The sequence below is a fragment of the Bactrocera neohumeralis genome, unplaced genomic scaffold (genome assembly GCF_024586455.1).
Source record: "Bactrocera neohumeralis isolate Rockhampton unplaced genomic scaffold, APGP_CSIRO_Bneo_wtdbg2-racon-allhic-juicebox.fasta_v2 cluster09, whole genome shotgun sequence".
NCBI classification, from domain to species: Eukaryota; Metazoa; Arthropoda; class Insecta; order Diptera; family Tephritidae; genus Bactrocera; species Bactrocera neohumeralis.
Genome location: NW_026089622.1, coordinates 28,291,495 through 28,306,168, shown reverse-complemented (window position 1 = coordinate 28,306,168; position 14,674 = coordinate 28,291,495). Strand labels below are relative to the sequence as shown.

The following is a 14,674-nucleotide window of genomic DNA, read 5'->3' as shown; positions in this document are numbered from 1 at the left end:
CCACAGTGCCTTTATTTAAGGCTCGGCTGTCTTCAGAATTTATCGGGGAGCACTTTCCAGGAATTTTTCCGAACTAAGTGGAAATTACCTTATGACTTTGTTTCTTTTGCTTTCGCTTTGTTCCCGTTAGAACAATGAACATACGTTTAGTATGATTTTATTTTATTTTATTTTTCCAATATAAGTTTTAGAACAATTTCACTCCCTTTGCTTTCTTTATTTACACTTCTTTTCACAACGCCGTATGATTTATGTTTTTTACTTCTTTTTACAATTATGTGGGATAAGTTCTATATCTTTTAATTTTAAACAAATTCAATTTTATTACTTAGGTTTTCGCTAAAGGACCGGTGTGCGCGTACATCGGTGTACGTGTTTCAACGAACTAAAAAAACAAGTGCCGGCCCAGTTTCACCTTCCCTTTGGTAAAAAGTGGAAAAAGAAACAAAAAAGTGTGGTGTCCTCTGCAATGGTGACATGGTGTGTGATGTAGTTGTATAGGTAGCAATATGTGGTGCTTAGATGTGTGTTCCTAAGTGTGGTGTGGAGGGGATCAGTGATGTATTTTTTTCCTAATTAGCGTGATGATGTATTGAGTATTGTATTGAGTAGGTTAGTTCGGACGACTGCAGTTCATTTCGACAACAAGTTTTTTCAGTGATGATGACTTCGCCATAGGAAATCTGTCACAAGAAGGCGTTAGCAGTATGAAAGACAATACAACTTTGCCTTAAAGTTTTAACAAATATAAAAGTAATACACCTGAGGCCATACGCCACAAAAATCATGTATGCGCTAAGAAAAAAAACTTATATATTTGAATTTTACAAGCTTAAGTGTCGTATAATAAGTGATATGTATAGCACATGTTAATTCATTTAAATTATGCTGACTATTTCATTAGATTTTCAAATAAGAAATGTTCTACAGGAAAACGGAAACGCTACACATCAGAGTCATTCAATGAAAACCTTTCATTTGTAGATTTCATTGGTTCTCTCGTCGAAAGTGAAACCGGTTCAGATATGGTATAGAGTCTAAAGTCCTGGAAAATTATAAATTGCTGCAGAAAGATATTCTATTTGTATATCCGAGGAGCTACAGAATAGGCTTGGGTTTTTGTAAAATAAGAGAAATTGAAGTGAAGTTACGTAATCCTATACTTCCATCTCACATATCATGATGTTGGACCATATATTAGTTTGATGTAAATTTCGCGGACTTTTATATTAAATATATGTTACTTAAAACAATGAATCTTATGATATGAAATGGTGTAAATTGGAGACTGTTATATAAGTGACCTTTTAAAAGACAAAACTGCCCCTTTTATTATAATTTTATTATAAATAGCATTTAACGCATTTATTTGAAATTGTAAATTTCCGCATTATTATTATCTAGTTCAATATCTAAGAAAAACATATTTAAAGGTTCCTAATGTGACTTTTTATGTTATTAACACTTCGAACAGCATGTCCAAGGTGCTCAACTATGGCTTTAATTGTTTCCAATGGCTATTATGAAGAAGATTCTTGATTATGACGCGATAGGCTCTGTCTTGCTTTAGTTGAAACGTATGAAACTTAATATTCAGCCTTATCGTGAACTTCGCGTAAACATCGTTGGGTTTTTACTATCGTGAACTTCACATGGGAAATGTTTCCCATATTCGAAAATGTCAAAGTCACCCCGAAGTTCGAAAATCTTTATATTAAGTATATGGGGGCTAAGGAAATATTGGACCTATTCAACCAAGTCTTGACATACAAACACACCATTATAAAAGAAGAATTATCCCTTAATTTCAGTAATTCATCTCACAAATTGACTGACATTTTCGATCAAAAGCCGACTATAGGTACCGGTGTCTAAATATTCGGTACCAAGGGGCTTGAACAGTTTTTATTGGATTTGAACAAATTTTGGTCATAATGGGGCACAATAAAGACATTATTAGTGCAAAGTTTTCTCCCATTATATTAATTGCTTCTCGATTCGTGTACTGGAAACTGAATGAATCACGTGTAGTTGCGCTATATGGGAAGTGGGCGTGGTTATTTTTCGATTTCGCTCATTTTCAAAAAGGTGACATAGAAATATAAAACAAATACAACATATCACATTTTGTCGAAATCGGTTAGTCGGGTCTAGAGAAATGAGATTTCACCAAAAAGTAGGCGGTGCCACGCTTATCCTCCAATTTTCACACCGGTTCTTATAGCGCTTTCTTATACCATCTGGGTGGTAAAATTTAATGTCTTTGGCGTATTTAGTTATTGATTTATCGCGTTTTAAGTAGTTGTTAGCAGTGGTCCGATTACACCCATCTACGAACTTGCTTTTGTACTAAGGAGCGCACGTAGCAAGTTTCATCAATATATGTAAATTTTTACTCAAGTTACACCTTGCACGGCCGAGTGGACAGACAGACAGTAAACCTGATTTCAACTTTTCACGTCACCCTGATCTTTCATATATATATATATAACCTTATATCTATCTCGATTAGTTAGGTGAACAAAACTATAATACTCTGTAGCAACTGGTTGCGAGAGTATAAAAATAAAAATATTGGCTGCAAAGAGAAGCTTAAGCATTAACTAGTAATGCTGTTTTATATAGTACACCTCTTCGTTGTTTTTTTCTGTAATTAGGGAACTATATTTACTTCCTTTATACATATTTTATTGAAAGTGATTGTTAATAAAACGTTTGAATAAAATTAAGTATATTTATTTAAAAAAAAAAAATAGTATGGTTTTTCGAATGGAACTATTGATTTTAAAAGGAAAACGATTTACATTTAAATTAATAAAGCAGGTTTTTAAATTTATAATGAGTTCCCATTAAAAGCTCTTACACGTCTAGCCTCATTGATATAATGTGTTGTCAAAAAAGTCTTGCGGTATTTTTATTAAATTTTTTTTTTCTATTGAAATTGAAATGAATTTTTGATGACTCATGGCCAGCTCTTGACCGATGCTACGGCTGCTACTATGCCGGTCTCTTTCGACCAATTCAGCGGTTTTATCCCAATTTTCGACGACAGGCCTTCCGGAGCGTGGCGCATCTTCGACCACCTCTACACCAGAACGAAAACGTTGAAACCATCGTTGTGCGGTGGAAATGGAAATTATATCGGGTCCATAAACTGCACAAATTTTATTGGCGGCTTGAGATGCATTTTTGCCTTTATCGTAGTACGAGTAGTACTGTAAAATATGCCGTATTTTCTCTTTATTTTGCTCCATGTTTGCGACGCTATAACTCACGAACGACTTAAAAGAAACGACAATCAATCAAACACGTGTTAGCGCGTGAAATAAGCTTTCCAAAAAGGTATAGCGTAATCCGATGCGACGAATAAAACTAGAACTACGCGCTTTCAGCGCCAGCTAGCGAAAATACCGCAAGACTTTTTTGACAAACAATGTGTATGTAGGAGGAGCTGGATTCAGTTTCATCAAACTGTATTGCTTTAAAAACTTCAGCCTGGGAAGATTCATTTGTAATAAAATAATAATAATATACAAATGTGTAACGCACATCAAACGCCAATAATTTGTGAAACTTTTTTAGGAGCGTAATGCAATTGCCTAGCTTCCAGTACACATCTCCATCGATTTTTGTTCTCTCCACAACATTAACCGCGCTTGAGTTAAGGAACGTATTTCTTATGATAAAAACAGAAAGTATCAAAAAAGCATTCAAGAAAATGCATCAAAACAAACTTGACTTGGAACAATAGAAATGGACTATCACTACAACAAACAATCCTAAACAAATAAACACCAAAACAACCTTGAGTTTGAATAAATAATATACTCGTATAATAAATAAATGTATCTAAGCAAAATACATATACTATATATGTGTAAACAAACCTAAACAAATAATATGTTATGCAGTTAGTATAAATAAAAGTAAGAAATATGTAATAAATAAGTCTTAAGAGTATTAATAAAGAGTACACATTTTGGTGTAGCTCAAGAGTATATTCCTTTCACTCTTTTTTACTTCATGTAAAAATTTACTGAGATCTCAACTGGACCAAACCAAAAGCCCACATTTTATTCCGAAAGGAATAAAACAAAAAATTCCACAGAAAGTGGGACTTCCAGCACTAAATGCATAAAAAAAGTGCAGAAACAAATGACAATGGATATATAAATCCTGTTACAGCGGACAATACTTCCAAAATGAATCAATAGCAGATCCTGAAAAAACGGACAGCGGCAAATTCAGCAAGATTCAGAACAGACCCTGGAACAGCGGATAGCGACAATTCCTGAAAAAATGGAACAAGGTAAAAAAATATTGGTCCTAAAATAGTGGATAATACTTTCACCAAGATACGCATTAGACCCTGAAATAGCGAACAACGTTGAATCCTGGTAAAGATAAAACAAAAAAACCACATTCCCACCAATAGGAGACCCCAGTATCACTACATACCAAATTAAAGGATGGAAAATAGTAAACAAATATCAAAAGAAATCTTTAGGACCAATCTCAATAGCGACAACCTCCATCAGTCTTAATGGACGTGGATCGACTTTGTCAAAGAAAAAATTCATAATTGACGGAATGACACAGCCAATAATTCCAAAAAAAGGCACCGAAAACACGGCAAGCCAAAAAGCAAAGTGGTTGTTGAATTCTAGATTAATCTTCTTATTCAAATCTAAATCATATGAAAAGAGAAAGCAAAGAAACATGCAAAAATTATTAAGTATATTATATAAAAAGGTATTAATTATAAACATAAAAAATTAATCAAACACTTACAATATTTAATAATTTTACGCGGACTTCACGCCTTGATGTTTTTAAATGAGGACATTTCATTATAACAGAGGGGAGAGTTAAGAAACGTAATCCATATGACAAAAACAGAATGTATCAAAACAACATTAAAGAAAATGCACCAAAACAACCTTGAGTTTGAATACCACAACAACCTTATCTTAGAACAAAGGAAATGTATCTAAACAAAATATATATTTGTAAACAAACCTAAACAAATAATATAGTACTATACATCTGTATCCAAACAATCCATCAATTAGTAATAAGTAAACATACTAGTTAAAATAGCAATAAGAACCATGTAATAAGTTAGTCTTAAGAATATTAAGAACGAGTAAACATTTCGGTGAAGCTCAAAAATTTATTCTTTTGACTAATTTTTACTTCATGTAAAAATTAATTCCTGCATGTACTTCATTGAATTTTCGTTCTGAAGATCCTTCTGCCATGGATCGGTGGGGTGTTAGCAACGAAGGCTCTAGTGGATAGCCAGCGTCACCTATGAAAAAATTTATATATTTAATGATTAAAATATTTAGTTAAAAATGTACCTAGCATTCAAAAGTTTCTTGTGCCCTCGATATACTCCTGATCCATTAAAGTTCTTAAATGACTGGTGTTCCAAATTAATAAATCGTTGCAGGCTCCTGGGTATGTAGCATCTACATATCTTATCTTCAAGTTATCATCCCATACTTTAAATAAACTTTTATTAACAAATATATACACACAAGAAAATTTCTTTAATTTACCAGGAAAACATTCATGATGCAGAATTCTTTTCTTTTGTAGTATAAGTGTTTATTACTTGTGGGAGCTATAATTTTTACAATGATGGCAGGAATATAAAATTTTTGGTAAAAATTTAAATTTATTTATTATCTCCTCTTTAGTAGGCCACGTTATCCACAGAGATTTGACTCGACTACGTCCAACACTTCAGAAAGGATTTCACTCAAGCTGGATTGTGATAAGCCAACATCCATTTGCCTGCCTACACCTTTTTGATACGCTCCTTCTCCAAAAAGTCGCAAACAAGCTGATAGTTGTACAACTGAGTCAATTACAAAACATTTTTTGCGCCATTGGCAAGCCATTTTATAATACTTCCAATAAGTATTGAAATGTAGGCTTGTTATTTCTATATATCCGTTTGAAACTATAAATTTTTTGAGAAATGTTTATATATTTCTTAAATAAATTAATATATAAATAAACTTACATTGTATTGGGTAATTCAAGAGAATTGATATTATCCCTTAAATTCCGTCGGTGAATCCTCTCAGCCAACTGCCGGCGGGAATTGTTTTCCTCCCTCAATATAAGTTGTCGCAAGTATACACTGTTCATTTTACACAAAGATTAAAGATAACAATATAAATTTTTGCGATTTTAAATTTCGCGAAATCAAAACAAAAACATCTTAGACAGATTGCCCAAGTTTACAATAATTTAATCGAAATTCGAACACAAGTCTTCGTTCACACGAAATTCGCGATACGAATTTGGAAAATCAGGTTTAAAACCCCGTACTACCTCGCTAGTGTGAGCTTCGACTTTGTCGCAATGGGCACTTTTGTAGAGTGTTCAGTTCTGAGGAATATGTGTCTAAAGTCAAAACGATGCCATACAATGCCTCTGAGCTATAGAAATTTAAAAAATAAAAAATCACGACTGTCGTGTATTTTTAATGGAAAATTATTACATACCTTGGTCCAGTCCTTAATGTTAATATTGAGGGCTCAAATTTTCAGAGAATTTTTTTTAGGGTATTTCCAAGGAAATGTCATGATGGGATTGAAAAAAATTAATAGTTAAAAAAAAACCTAATACATCATATTTATCTCACATATACATATTAATACGTACAAAGAGTATAACTTGCTCTTTTATATCGTCACCTAAAATGCAAAAGGCCGTAAATAACAAAAAATTCAAAATTTACTTTTTGATTGATTATGAAGTACTCAACCGAAACACATGTACACAGCAAATTTTACATGCATACGTCCAAAAAAACGACTTTATAGGCGAGAATCAGAAGGCCGCAACTACAACTTCAACAATTTCATAAACCAAAAAGCCGTAACTAAACTTTTTTATTCTCTTTGATTCAATTTCATTGTGACACATTGTGTTATCCGTAATTACAGTTGTTTTCATTATCTTTCATTCTTTATCAAATTGTGTTATTGTGTTACTGCCTTTATTCCCGGAATAAAACAAAATTAATAAAATGAGTACTAATTGTGAAAATGGTTGTAATGAAAAACTTAAAAAAAATAATAAAAGGTCTGGAAATATAATAAACCGATTGAAAGGAAAAAAATACATGGGGCTATCGAAAGGCATTATTAGTGAAAAAGTTCCAAGAGAACTTAAAGCTGGATGTACTTCAAAATTCTGTGAGAAAAGTGTTGTACGGAATTGTTCTACATTTTCCGAAAAAAATCGTAAGGAAATATTTAATGGGTTCTGGAAAATGTCATTGGATCAAAAAAAATGTATGGCGTTAATCTTGTTGAACGCGCAAACATAAAGCGAATTGGTGTTGAGAACTCTAGAAGATCAATTACAAAACGTTACTATTTAAAACATCATTCTAAACGTGCTCAAATGTGTGCTTTCATATGTTTTTATCTACGCCTGGATATAATACATGAGAAATGAAAAGTTCATTTTTTTTTTTTTTTTTTTATTCAAGTTAAATTTACAATCTGTCTTAATGTTAATAGACAATAAGTAAATGTGCTGTTAAGGTACAAACAAATTGTGAGTGTTACTTCATTAAGTGACCCTCTCTTTAGTGACAGTATAATAAAAATAAAAATAAAAATCCAAACTACATACATACTAATTTACATAATTATTTGCTATTTTCTTTATGTTAAAATAACATAATCATCACTAGTTTGTGCTAAAGTTATGTATTTACATTACGTGCATGCGTGCTGGTTTACAAGTTCAATATGTCTTTTCTTTTTAACCTTGTTGTAGTGGGTACCTGTAGTAATGCCACTGCTAAAGGATTGGGATGGATCTCTAACCTGATTTTGTATCTTTCACTAAACTTTTTTATTTCATCTTTCACTTTGCATATTTTTAAATCTCTGTGAATAGTGTGATTTGAAACATACCATGGAGCTTTTGTAATTGACCTGAGAGTTTTTGATTGAACTCGCTGTATTATTTCAATATTTGAATTGCTTGCCGTGCCCCATATTTGTATCGCATAAGTCCAAATAGGTTTGATGATGGTTTTATAAATTAGCAGTTTATTTTCAAGAGAAAGAACAGATTTTTTACCCAGAAGCCAATAAAGACTTCTCAATTTAATATTAATTTGTTCTTTTTTCGCTTTTACATGATATTTCCAGGTAAGCCTTCTATCTATGTGTAACCCCAGGTATTTCACATGATCACTAACAGGAATGGCTGTATTAAAAATTTTGATTGAAGGGCAATCACCTTTTCTTAGGGTAAAAGTAACATGGACAGATTTATCTGAATTGACTTTAATATTCCACCTCTTGAGCCAGTCTTCTAGTTGGAATAAGTAATTTTGTAGTATGTCAGAAGATTCTGAAGGTACTTTATTTGAAGTTAGGACTGCAGTGTCGTCAGCGAATATTGCTATCGTAACATCGTTGTTTTTTGGTATATCCGCTGTGAATATCGAATAAAGATATGGCCCTAAAACACTTCCCTGTGGTACGCCTGATTTTATTTTATATATACTTGAGTATTAATTTCCAACCCTGACATAAAATTGTCTATCTTTTAAATAAGATTTAATAAGAAAGAAAAAGGGAGCAGGTAAATTTTTCTTTAATTTGTAAAGCAGTCCGGGGTGCCAGACTTTATCGAATGCTTGTTGCACATCAAGGAATACACCTGAACAATATTCTTTTTGCTCTAAAGCTGACCTTATTTTATTAAACACTCTATGGCATTGTTCAGGAGTTCCGTGGTGACTGCGAAACCCGTACTGTTGGTCCGGAATTATATTTAAATTTTCCAATACCGATATCAGTCTTCGTAAGAGAATTCTTTCGAATACCTTTGAGAAAGCGACCAGTAGACTTATAGGGCGATACGAACTAACTAAGTTTTCGGGGTTTTTTGGTTTATCAATCATAATTATTTCTGCACATTTCCAGGCTGTAGGAAAGTGCTGAAGCCTTAGTATGGCATTGAATATAATTGTAAGAGCTCGCATGGACTTTTCCGTTAGGTGCTTTAGTACTGCGTGGTCTATCTGATCGTAGCCTGGACTTTTTTTGTTGCCACATTTTGCCAGTTCCTCTTTCACTTCTGATAAAATAATACGCCTTATTGGAAAATCCATTTGGCATGGAGTATCCAAAAAGTGCATCACTTCCCTTTCATCAGATGCATTAATAAAATTAAATGGTGTGAATACTTAATTTAAGGTTGGTTAAAAAGGTTTGAAGGGAGTTGTTTTTTAACTGTTTAAGCCTTGTTTTTAAATATTTAGTAGCTCTGTTAATTGACATAGAAAACGCCAAATCGGGATTACACTTGTTGTTATGCATTGACGTGCAGGCAGTGAAATTGATTCCACAGACAAATGCAAATGTTACGTACTATAAAATGAAATTACAAGTGCACAATTTCACAATTTATAACGTTATTTCATATGAATCTGAAAATTTTGTCTGGGACGAAACAGATGGTACCCTTGTTGCTTCTACCTTTGCTACATGTATAATAAAATACATAAAAAATTCCATTAAAAAGTCACCAAATATTCATCACATAATTATAAATTCCGATGGTTGTTTCTACCAGAACCGAAATGTTATTCTCTCTAAAGCAATATTATCTTTATGTGTTCAAGAAAGCATAACGGTAGAACATAAATATTTAATAGTGGGACATACACAAATGGAGTGTGATTCGACCCACTTCCTCATTCAAAGAAAAATCAACAAGAGACAAATAAATTTACCATCTGAGCTGTCTGGCTTGATTAGAGAATCTCGAAAGAATCCATTTCCTCTAAAAGTGCACCATGTTGCCATGTTGATTACAAGTATTTCCTTGACTACGAAAGTATTCCTAAGCGCTACGTATCTATTCGACCAGGTAAAATTTAACACACATGTATAAATTATGTATAAAAAACTCAGTATCTTCAATACAGGCAAAAAATCCGGAGAGCCAACTGTTAATACGATCCGTGCCTTGGCATATGATCCATCTGGAATAATTTATTATAAAACAAATATCAACGACGATTATAACGTTTTGCCACAACGTACACAACAAAAATTTAGGGACATCGAACCTTCACAGTTACATACCGAATGAATATCAATATTCAAAAAGAAATGGGAACACCTGCAGGAACTTAAATTTTTACTTCCGGCTGACTGCCACAGCTTTTTTGATAATATACCTTTTACATCTTAAACCTATTCTAATTTGCTATTTGTATTGCAGGTTTTGTTGTTTTCAAATGAATTATTTAATTTAATTTTATTTTCTCGAATTAAATGTATTCATTAAATAATTTCTTTTGTGTTAAAATACTTACAATAAATAGATACAAAAAGACATAACTTGTTAAAAACTTTTTTAGTTACAGCCTAAAAGCACACTTTCATATTTTAACCATTGCTTTCATTTTATACACAATTTTTTTCAAGTAGTAACGGCTTTTTGGTTTCAGAAAAATAGAGTGCAAAAGGCCGTAACTAGCATTTCTTAAAAACTGCCTTTTTCCCATTAATTTGGTTTTCAGAAACAAATCCGTCTTTGTTTTCTAAGCTTAAATCTACAATTTGGATATTTAGCTTTAAGTAGTCTTTAATCTATAAGGTTTTTTGCTTCTCCTGTAAAATACTAAAAATGTTAGTTACGGCCTTTTGCATTTTAGGTGACGATATATAACATAACTGATTAAATATGTCGGAGGATGGAGTCATGTGTAGAAGTTCACGCAAGTGAGGAAAGTTCTCTGATCGCCATTCACTTGGGAGTGGCCAGAAACGATTCTTTTACACATGGCTCAAGCAGCTCACTACTTCCGGTCTTTGACCAAGTATCCTCTGGGTAGCCTAAGAACATCCGTTCGAAGGCAAGCTAAAGTGAGAAGGCGAAACATTCCCTACAAGGGTTGTGCGCTGGGTTTGGGACCCGCCACGTAAAAAACACCCCCAGTGAAGAGCTACAACCAGCCTCGGATGAGAGACCCCACTTTTGATGACGACCATGGCAAACGAAATAAGGACTACGAATTGAGGGCATGCACCTGGAATGTCCGGTCCCTTAATTGGGAAGGTGCCGCTGCCCAGCTGGTTGATGTCCTCGTAAAGACAAAGGCTGACATCACCGCCGTCCAAGAAATGCGATGGACGGGACAAGGACAGAGACGAGTAGGTCCTTGTGACATTTACTACAGTGGCCATATAAAGGAGCGCAAGTTTGGTGTAGGATTCGTGGTGGGAGAGAGACTCCGTCGCCGAGTACTATCATTCACTGCGGTGAATGAACGTCTAGCCACAATCCGCATCAAAGCGAGGTTCTTCAACATATCGCTGATTTGCGCCCACGCCCCGACGGAAGAGAAGGACGATGTGACCAAAGATGCCTTTTATGAGCGCTTGGAGCGCGCTTATGAGAGCTGCCCCCGCCACGATGTCAAAATCGTGCTTGGCGACTTTAACGCCAGGGTGGGCAAAGAAGGTATCTTTGGCACGACGGTCGGTAAATTCAGCCTCCACGACGAAACATCCCCAAATGGGTTGAGGCTGATTGACTTCGCCGGGGCCCGAAATATGGTTATCTGTAGTACTAGATTCCAGCATAAGAAGATTCATCAAGCTACCTGGCTGTCTCCGGATCGAAAAACTACCAACCAGATCGATCATGTTGTGATAGACGGAAGACACGTCTCCAGTGTTTTAGATGTGCGTGCGCTCCGAGGTCCTAACATCGACTCGGACCACTATCTTGTTGCAGCTAAGATTCGCACCCGCCTCTGTGCAGCAAAAAACGCGCGCCACCAAACACAAGGAAGGTTCGACGTCGAGAAGCTGCAATCACAACAGACAGCCGAACGATTTTCTACTCGGCTTGCACTCCTGCTCTCTGAGAGCACTCGTCAACAACTCGGTATAAGGGAACTGTGGGACGGCATTTCAAACTCCTTACGTACAGCTGCAACCGAAACCATTGGTTTTCGGAAAGTGCAAAAGAACAGCTGGTACGACGAGGAGTGCCGTGTCGCAGCGGAGAGAAAACAGGCTGCCTACCTCGCAACGTTACGATCGACCACTACACGTGCGGGATGGGATAGATACCGAGAGTTGAAGAGGGAAGCGAGACGCATTTGTAGACAGAAGAAGAAAGAGGCTGAAATGCGTGAGTACGAAGAGCTTGATAAGCTGGCCGACAGGGGTAATGCTCGAAAATTCTACGAAAAAATGCGGCGGCTTACGGAAGGTTTCAAGACCGGAGCGTATTCCTGTAGAACCCCCTAAGGTGATCTAGTCACTGATGCCCAGAGCATACTTAAATTATGGAGGGAACACTTCTCCAGCCTGCTGAATGGCAGTGAACGCACAACACCAGGAGAAGGAGAACCCTATTCCCCAATCGATGACGATGGAGCAGACGTTCCATTACCCGACCATGAAGAAGTTCGAATAGCAATTGCCCGCCTCAAGAACAACAAAGCGGCAGGGGCCGACGGATTGCCGGCCGAGCTATTCAAACACGGCGGCGAAGAACTGATAAGGTGCATGCATCAGCTTCTTTGTAAAATATGGTCGGACGAAAGCATGCCCAACGATTGGAATTTAAGTGTGCTATGCCCAATCCATAAAAAAGGAGACCCCACAATCTGCGCCAACTACCGTGGGATTAGCCTCCTCAACATCGCATATAAGGTTCTATCCAGCGTATTGTGTGAAAGATTAAAGCCCACCGTCAACAAACTGATTGGACCTTATCAGTGTGGCTTCAGACCTGGCAAATCAACAACCGACCAGATATTCACCATGCGCCAAATCTTGGAAAAGACCCGTGAAAGGAGAATCGACACACACCACCTCTTCGTCGATTTCAAAGCTGCTTTCGACAGCACGAAAAGGAGCTGCCTTTATGCCGCGATGTCTGAATTTGGTATCCCCGCAAAACTAATACGGCTGTGTAAACTGACGTTGAACAACACGAAAAGCTCCGTCAGGATCGGGAAGGACCTCTCCGAGCCGTTCGATACCAAACGAGGTTTCAGACAAGGCGACTCCCTATCGTGCGACTTCTTCAACCTGCTCCTGGAGAAAATAGTTCGAGCTGCAGAACTAAACAGAGAAGGTACCATCTTCTATAAGAGTGTACAGCTGTTGGCGTATGCCGACGATATTGATATCATCGGCCTCAACACCCGCGCCGTTAGTTCTGCTTTCTCTAGACTGGACAAGGAAGCACAGAAAATGGGTCTGGTAGTGAACGAGGGCAAGACGAAGTATCTCCTGTCATCAAACAAGCAGTCGTCGCATTCGCGACTTGGCTCTCACGTCACTGTTGACAGTCATAACTTTGAAGTCGTAGATAATTTCGTCTATATTGGAACCAGCGTAAACACCACCAACAATGTCAGCCTAGAAATCCAACGCAGGATAACTCTTGCCAACAGGTGCTACTTCGGACTGAGTAGCCAATTAAGAAGCAAAGTCCTCTCTCGACAAACAAAAACCAAACCCTATAAGTCACTCATAATTCCCGTACTGCTGTATGGTGCAGAGTCTTGGACGATGTCAACAACGGATGAGTCGACGTTGCGAGTTTTCGAGAGAAAAGTTCTGCGAAAGATTTATGGTCCTTTGCGCGTTAGCCACGGCGAATACCGCATTCGATGGAACGATGAGCTGTACGAGATACGACGACATCGACATAGTTCAGCGAATTAAAAGACAGCGGCTACGCTGGCTAGGTCATGTTGTCCGGATGGGCGAAAACACTCCAGCTCTGAAAATATTCGACGCAGTACCCGCCGGGGGAAGCAGAGGAAGAGGAAGACCTCCACTCCGTTGGAAGGACCAAGTGGAGAAGGACCTGGCTTCGCTTGGAATATCCAATTGGCGCCACGTAGCGAGAAGAAGAAACGACTGGCGCGCTGTTGTTAAATCGGCTATAATCGCTTAAGCGGTTTCTACGCCAAATAAGAAGAAGAAGATTAAATATGTCGGACAACATACAAGAGTAAACTCTACATATTTACTTATATACTATACATACATATATATCGACAATAAAGTGTCTGCTAATTTTCTGTTCGTGGTAATTTCATACTGACAAAAGAGTCTTCTTTTCGACATATCGCACATACATACATATGTATGTACATAATGGATTGTCAAAAAAGTCGTGCGGTATTTTTATTGATTTTTTTTTTTTTTATTGAAATTGAAATGAATTTTTGATGACTCATGCCCAGCTCTTGACCGATGCTACGGCTGCTACTATGCCGGTCTCTTTCGACCAATTCAGCGATTTTATCCCAATTTTCGACGACAGGCTTTCCGGAGGGTGGCGCATCTTCGACCACCTCTACACCAGAACAAAAATGTTGAAACCATCGTTGTGCGGTGGAAATGGAAACTATATCGGGTCCATAAACTGCACAAATTTTATTGGTGGCTTGAAATGCATTTTTGCCTTTATCGTAGTAGTACTGTAAAATATGCCGTATTTTCTCTTTATTTTGCTCCATGTTTACTTTTTATAAAATTCTACCAATCAAGTTTTTATTGAAACATTTTTATTTATCGCCTCATCTTTTAAATGAGCTCAGACTCAAAAGAATCTAAACTAACTCAGTTGCTAAAAGTCC

General features: G+C 36.5%; 1 long non-coding RNA gene across 1 annotated transcript; it reads right to left on the bottom strand.

Moving 5' to 3' along the window:
• Window positions 1–4,942: 4,942 nt before the first annotated feature.
• On the bottom strand, window positions 4,943–5,963 carry LOC126764363 (uncharacterized). Its single transcript, XR_007667975.1, has 3 exons — window positions 5,565–5,963; window positions 5,364–5,507; window positions 4,943–5,311 (listed from the first exon to the last, which is right to left on the bottom strand). It is a non-coding gene; the product is annotated as an uncharacterized LOC126764363 (long non-coding RNA).
• Between the last annotated feature and the right edge of the window lie 8,711 nt (window positions 5,964–14,674).